Source organism: Cupressus sempervirens, chromosome 11 (genome assembly GCF_028749045.1).
Source record: "Cupressus sempervirens isolate cs-2001-9-10 chromosome 11, ASM2874904v1, whole genome shotgun sequence".
Classification (NCBI taxonomy): domain Eukaryota; kingdom Viridiplantae; phylum Streptophyta; class Pinopsida; order Cupressales; family Cupressaceae; genus Cupressus; species Cupressus sempervirens.
Genome location: NC_143128.1, coordinates 765,230,928 through 765,239,202, shown reverse-complemented (window position 1 = coordinate 765,239,202; position 8,275 = coordinate 765,230,928).

The window sequence follows — 8,275 nt, the reverse complement described above, 5'->3', positions numbered from 1 at the left end:
CTCCATAGTATAGAATAATTTTTTTCTTTCTATTTATTAGTTCAACCTGAGGATTCCTAATTACATTTATGTTACAATTTTTTTGAATAAGGTGATAGTACAATGACCTTAAATTAATGCATAACAAATTTACAAATATAGAAGACTAAACAAGATGATAAGTATGATAAGAACAGAACATTTGATTACATTTTGGTGTGTTGTATGGTTAAACTAAGATATAAATTCATTCTTTTTTTTAATTTCTATTTTTGCATCTTGAATTTTATGTCACCTAATTCTATTCAACTAGAATATAGATTTCCATAATTCAAGCGCACCTATGTTTTATAATGCTCCAAACATTTTATTTTATTTCAAACTTCTCGATCATATTGATTAAATAAAGAAGGATATGACCAAAAACCTTTCAACAAAAATAACATCAAGTCAAAGGGCACACAATGATAATGTCACAAGAAGTGACACCTACAAAATATAACTAGAATAAAGAACTACTAAACTATAGACAAAAAACCAAGCAAAAAATTAAAACTAGCTAACTAGGTTGGCACACAAAAATACAAAAACCTAGCCACAACTACCAAGGCCAAAAAATGGACCAAGCTAACAAAAAAAATTGTAACCAATAGAAAGGAACTAGTTAAACCAATACACACCATCCACCAAACACTACACTAGTCACACCAAAGTAGAAACCACCAACCATAGTATAAAACCAACATCATTAGAAACCAAACACTAGACCCTATACACACCAATTGGAGATATAACTAGAAGGCCAATAGACTAATTTTGTAGCTCCATAAGCTAATCTAGGAAAGACAAGTTAGGAGGGAAAGTAGGCATTATGTCACTCATCCCACGAGAAGCTACTAGATTACCATCCACTTTTATTAAGGTCTCCTCCTTGAGTTTCCCCTTCGACGGTCTTTCTTCAAGGTGAAGCTTGAGACCACCAATGTCGGCCTCTATTATTTATGAAAAAATTTATTGTATGAAATAAAATTATTAATATGAACCCCAAGCTAGTCATGACCTATTTTCACAATGAAAGAGCCTACAATATTGAATCTTTCTCTTCCTACAAAGGTAAAATAATTGAAAGATCACCCTCAATCTCCTCAAGATGCTCCCAATTGTACAATTTAGCATTAATCACTTGACACACTTCCCATCACACTTCATCTCTATGACCTAAAGTCAAAGCCTATTGATTTTCCTATGAGAAATATCCATCTAGAATAGAAGCCATATTACCAGAGCTTTCAACATATGGTAACATATACTCAAGTTGGTTGGATGAAGGGTGAGGGTTTGCAAATCCATAGAGTCATTCTCATTTTTAGGAATAGGGTTTGGAGAGTATTCTTGAGACACCCAAGGATCACTAGGATGGATTAAATCAATGACTAGGGTGGGAGGGCAGTTCATAAAGCCCAAAGAGTGGTGAGTGAAAAATGAGGAAGATTAACATTAGGTCTATTTAATCTCTATTACCAAGGAATAACCCTTTTAGGAGTCCTTGGAAACTTCCAATAGTTTCTTCCTTAGCATTGGGGGGTCATCTTTCTTTCTTTTTTATTTGTGAAGTGGGGTGTGGGGGGGGGGATCATCATAATCAACCTAGAGGTAGTCTTGGGAGTACTAAGGGTACATGCTTTCATTAGCAAGGAAGAGATGTCAAGGAAAATTAGTTTATTAAGCTAAGCCACAAGGTGAGAGAAGGTATGAGGAGCCAAATCCCTATTATAATCATATAGCCTAAGCAAAATCCCTTTGTTCTTAGGATGAGAACCCTTAGTCTTGCATCGTTCCATAGAAATTGAAAGTGAGGAAAAAATAAAGAAAATAAAATACCCTAAGAAAAATCCCTCTGTTCTTAGGAAGAGAACCCTTAGTCTTGCATCATTCCATAGAAATTGAAAGTGAGGGAAAAATAAAGAAAATAAAATATAATAACTCATTCAAATAGAAATGATTAAGCATGGGAAAAATATGAGAATGGAGCTATTTATACCTTCCCTTACATGTGATGAACATGATGATAACCTTCACCAAACTCAAAAACACCCCTTTAAGTTCTTCTCTATTAAACCAAGAATGGAGTCAAGCAATTTTCTCACCCAGCTTTAAAAAATACTCTAGAACCAACTTGAAAGATATCTTCATATTCCTCAAAATATTCACACCTTCCATACTCTACCCATAAATTTCAAAAATCAATTCTGACATCACAATGAAATAAATGCAACCAATGGTCACCTTACCAGAATCCCCTGATTCCATAATCTTCTCAGAGAGTTGAGCATTGTAACCCTTCATTACCATAATATGGCTAATAACTCATCCCCCCTCAAGAGTTTAGACAACGTCTCATGATTATGATATTCCACCTATTCATTAGGCTTAAGTTGAAATTAATCAGCCCCCTTACCCCCCTTGATATTCTTCTCAATTTTCAGCTGCCTACAACACTTAAAGACTTTGGCTTCTCTCAAAAAACATGGGGAAAAAAATAACACACACCACTTTTTTAGCTTCACATGAAAGCTAGATAACTCAAAAAAATGCTCAACCCAATTTAACAAAAGGTTTTGAGAAATAATACCATAAAAGGAAATAAATGCATAATAATTAATGCAACATCTTACTACAATCATGCTAGAATTTCTTGTATGTCTCTACTAAGATAGACAAGGTGTCTTCTTGAATTTTGAACCTTCTGTATATCTTGCCACAGTTGCCTACCTATCCATAGCATGATTAACTTCTCGATAAGGTTGGGAGAATAAAACCTCATAACTGTTTCTTAACATGTGTATAGTCATATTTATGAGATCAATGCCATTCCAACCAATTTTTCCTAGATTTTTTAATATTTTAATTATATTAAGGGAGTCTCCCTCAATGATCACTTTTTTGAAATTTATCCTTGCCAATAAAATGACCATGATAAATGGTATGTAAATCTTCCATATAGGTGGTTTGAACTCCAATATTTACTTAGTAGGTAACTAAAATATCCCATTTTGAATCTTTCAAAAGGCCACCCTCAACCTCCTAACCTAGGTTACACATAGAAGACCCATAAAAGTTTATCTTAATGTGTCTAGAGGAGAGGGAGCTAAACTTCTCAACTGTTTATGTTGGTGTAAAAAACTATTTACAATTTACACATTTCTTAAGTTTACTTAGGCTAATGCATTTTTCATATTAGTTGTCATGTAGACACCTAGGGGTTTGCATATTCACATGAGTTGTCATGTAGATAATGCAGTAGTTTGCATTCAATTTGAGCGCATGTTGTCTACTAAATCTCTTTTTGAGATACACGTTTTTTTTCTTTTCCTTTATTTTTGCAAACACATTCATCCACAATGGAGGATAATCCACTCTTTGTTGACATGTTCTTAGTTTCTATTCTTATCTCTTTAAATTACTCCTATTCATCTTGATTTCCTATATATTAAAGCACTTCTATGATGTATTAATCTTATTACTCAATATCATTAGAACAATGTTGAATTATCCATTTGATCATATCAATTTTTTTCTCTAGTATGAGAGCTGGAACAAGATTCTTACATAGTATTAGAGCAACAAGATATACCTTATCTTCTAGTTACAATTCTTTGGGATGACTTGTTGACAAACATTAGTAGTTTTCTTGTGAAGTCCTACATTGAAGGTTTAGGAGACTTTATTTATGACATTAATCTTCTCTTTTTTAAAAGATGATCCTTCTTTAGTTGTTGTAAGGGAACATTTTGACCCTCACAATTCTCTACTTGATCTTTCTTTCAAGTTTGACTTTATTTTGGATACTTTCTTATAACATCTGCAAGAGGTGTCTTTCATTTGAAAGAAGATAGCTGAGTCTTTGGAGATTGATTTTCATGAGTCTCACACTTAAGTTGAGATTTCATATTTCATGGTTGATCATACTCATGTGTTGGAGATTCCTAGTCACTTTCCTGAGATATTCAACATACTAATTTTTCTTAATACTAATTGGAGAAGATTCTTTGATATGCCTAAAACACCATTACTTCCTAAAGGAAAAAATTACCCAATTTTCTTGGTGAAAATTCCACATTTATCTAGGAGCATTAATCATGGGTGTACATGTTCTTCGTCGAGGGGGGATACTTTGCTTCTCTTCATTCTTCTTCTTTTAAGGATATATCATAGTCTTTAGAGTTTGAACTAGATTCTTAAATGGATCGATCAACATTGGCTCCTTGTTTCTCACCTTCCTCTTTTGGGTTTGATTCAAATTTGTTCATGACATCTTCAAAAACCAATGATATCGTGACACATTGATAGACTTCAGAGACATCATACTTCATATGGATTCCTCTTCCATCTTCCTATTCATAATGGGAATCCTTCTTGCATTTTATTTTTATCTATCTTCTTTCTAAGGGGAAAAATGGTGTTTGTAGGCATTGGATAATATTTTTTCTTCAATAACTTTCTATACTTGCAACACATCATTCACTATTGGGGGATTTTATTTCTCCTTATTTTCTTTTCTATGGAGGAATATTCTATTACATATGCATGATGCATGTTATAATAGGGGGGTCTTGATTACTCCATCCATACATGTATCTTAATTTCCATATATGCATCTTGCTTTTTTTTTTGTCTCTCTTTTTTGGGGAGGAATTTTTCCCATGAGGTTTTCCCTCTTTCTCCATTTTATATGAGATTACAATTCATATTATTTGCACTTACTTTTTTTACATGGGTACCTAACATGACCAAGTAGTCAGGACCCATCACGCATTATCATTTAGCTTTTGTGAGCTTAAGTGCATTTCCCTGAGTTTTACTTAAGGGGGGATTTTGGTGTAAATATGTATATAAAATTTACAATTTACTTAAGTTTACTTAGGATTATGCATCTTGATGTTATTTTTTATGTAGCCACATAAGATCTTGCACTTTATTTGAGCACATGTTATCTCACAACTCTCTTGGTGTGATACACCTTTGTATTCTTATCCTCTCATTATTACACATACTTTCATGCATAATGGAGGACAATCCACCTTTGGTTGACATATGCTTAGTTTTTTTTCCTTATCAATTGCATGAATCCAAGTCATCATGCATTGCCTATATATTTAGGAACATCTATGATGTGTTCATCAAAATATGAATATTGGGCATTCTACTTGTATTGTTTATCATTATTGATTGAATCAATTGATCATCATTTTACTTATCTCTTGTGTTATCTCTTGAGCTTATAGATCTTGGAATTTGATTATTTTACTTAGGAAAATTCTTGTAGTTAATGTTTATGTTCTTAGTTCATATATTGATTGGTTATATTTTAAGAATAAAGATATGGTATGTTAAACATAGAAGTGAATAATAAAATAGATTTTTCCTAATTGGATTAAGATATATGGTTTTACTTCATTTTAATTTTAATTTTATAGTTTATACACAGTAATGTGTAATCAATTAGATAATCAATGAATTAATATCAAACTCAGTCCAATATGAAGAAAAAAAATGATAATGAATCTTTTACTTGGAAAAATATAAGATTGCCCAAACTTAAATCTCATCCAAAATTAAGAAATAAAAATAAAAAATTAGGCCAATATAAGATTATCCATCAAAAATTGGGTGAGCTATCCTAATAAAGATAAACCAACATGTTTTTCAACTAATCAAAATTTGCATGACTAACTTTATAAAGGATCACTAGATCTATCAAGCAATAAGACCACTTGAGCTATTAAATTATAATGTGAACTCTCAAAGAACCATAGCTTGATGCTAATCTGTTGAATATACTAAGAAATGTGGTCTTGTGAATGCAAGAATGCTTGACGCCACATATAAAATTGATTAGATCCTAAAATAAAAATATAATTAGTTACAAATTAATGTGTAATTATTATTATATATTAAAAACATTGTAGGTGTTTCTTGTTAAAGTAGCTAGATGGACACAACTAAAAAGACATGTACAATGCATTGTCCATCTATATGCTATTTTATTGGGATATTATACTTTGGATGTAAAATGGTTTGTGTTATAGGTAGGAGTTACCCCCTTGTGGTAGGTTGAGATTTTTTATGGCAGTTGGTTGAATAGGTTTTGGTTTGTAGTCACATTAAGTGATTAAAAAAATGTTATTATAAATAAAAACAAAAATAAGAAATTAAGCTTTTATTTCTAAGGAACTATAAGAATATTTTTTAAATGATAAAGAAGAGGATACACCAACTTAAAAATCATTGAAAAATAGATTAAATTTTAAGTGCTTTATAAATATCTAAGAAATCAAAAGAATGTGCCTATTGCAATTTTATAATTTGTAAAATGTAAATTTTAGAAAAATCCATTTCCAGAAGGAAATCTCTAAAGTGTATTTATTATAGATTTTGTATATATATATGTATGCTACTAGTGATTAGGGTGAAATGGGTCAAAGAAGTCTAGATATTGCAAAACTAAATGCATTCCTTAGAGGTCAGTTGGGGTCAACCAAGAATATTCTAAGAATGTTATAATTTGAAGATAAGAAGCACATTTAATTATTAATTTTTGGACATTGACAATCAATTTTGCACTCTAGTAGAATACTTCTTCATCACTACTCTAAGAACTAAATAACTTAATAATCTCATATTTAATTTTTCATATTATGAAATTTTAATTATCAATTTATAAATTAATATTTGAATCTAGTTTTTATTACAGTTTATTGGTATGCATATGTTAGATTGGTTTTGTTTAATTTAGAAAGGAGTGTATTACCTTACAATCATCTGGGAGTTATTGTTTGGCCTCAATTTTCATTTTGTACATTCTATGTTTATTTACCATATGTGATTCTCTATGCCAAATGCTTTATACTATAATTCTTTGAGTAGCCATGACAATCAATGGGTTACCACATATAATAGTAGAAATTGGTGTGAATACTTTTAGTTGTTTATGAGTTTGAAGTTTGAATTCCTATCAAGGGGTCTTTTCTTTTTTGGATTTTGATCTCCCACCTTATGAATTGCTTGGTCCCATGCATTAAAAATTAACTCAAATTCTAACATTCTATCAATTTTAAAATATAGCATATGACAAATCCACATGTATAGATATAAATGCTCTTAGATTTGTCTTCTCTTAACGTGTTTTCTTAGTAGATTTGGAAAAAATGCTAAAAATAACTTAAAAAAATCAATGCCTATGCTAGAGAAACATAGCTAATATTCTTGAAGTGAAAGAACAACATTAAGAAATAACATGAAGAGTTATATGCCTCTTTTATTTTGAATATAAAAATTGTGCATTGATAAGGAGTTTGTGCATTAAAAAAAGAAAAAAAAAAAGAGAGAGACAATAATGACATTAGTTGATGCCTTTATATATGGAGTCTTAGGAAATTATATCTCTCATGAGAATATGAATAATGGAGAATGATAAAATGCTATTTGAATCCAAGAAAGATATATTACATCTTAAATGAAGCTCATTTTCTCTATCCTTGGCCTCTGGAGGAAGTAAATAGGAAAATACCAAAAGGGATGGGTGTGAAATAGAGTTTAAAATTTAGAAGATTTTGATCTTAATCCAAGAAAATTTCTAGATTAGATTTTTAAAACTATATGTTAGCCAAGACAGTAAAAAAATGTATAACCAAAATGGAACAATCAACTTGAAATTTAATTGGGCTTGTAAATCATTGAGTCTAAGAGACTTCCATGCTAGAAGGACAACCACATGAGTTTTTGAATTTAAGAGGTGTTAAATACTTGAGATCATATGTACTATTATTATTAGTATTTTCTTGCATCGTTGACATTCATTTTTAGGTCTTTGACCCAACACTTCATGCTTTTCTTCTTAAATGACCATCTCATTTTAAACTAGTTAAAACTAGTCACCACTAATTAAAGAGTAGAAAACATTTCTTATCTCATATATTTAAGAAATATAAGGAATAATTTCCTTTCATTTATTTAGCATATTCTCTTTTCTCAAAGAAAATTTCACTAAAATATATAATTATAGTAGGAAAAAGTTGCCAATAACAAGAGTATGAGGTATTGGTGATAAATCTTCTTAAGAGTTAAACCTAGAGACATGTCTTAACCATAATTGACATATTCATTCCTATATTTTTCTAATATAATACAACATGCAATATTTTACATAGTTTGGTATATGTTGAAGAACACATTTTATTAATGACCATGGTTATAAATACCACGTCTTCAACTAAAGAGTAATGTTTGATTGGAA